We start from the raw sequence: 273 nt of genomic DNA, 5'->3' as shown, positions 1-273 counted from the left end.
TTTATTAGGAATTCTATTTTAATTTACAATTCTATTAGGGATAGGAACTGTATTACCATATTTTATAATATTACGCAAACCAGAATATTTTAGGTCTGTTTTGGGCGGGAAGTTAAAACTGAGGATATTGTTTTTATTAATAGTATAGATTGCATTGCAGAGAAATATATATACTGAATTACTACCATTAGTAATTCTAGTCTAGAATTGTATTACGAATAGGAACGTAGGGAATAATATATTTTATTAGGAATTCTATTTTAATTTACAATT

Source organism: Ipomoea triloba, chromosome 16 (genome assembly GCF_003576645.1).
Source record: "Ipomoea triloba cultivar NCNSP0323 chromosome 16, ASM357664v1".
Lineage (NCBI taxonomy): Eukaryota > Viridiplantae > Streptophyta > Magnoliopsida > Solanales > Convolvulaceae > Ipomoea > Ipomoea triloba.
Note: the sequence above shows the minus strand (reverse complement) of the source record.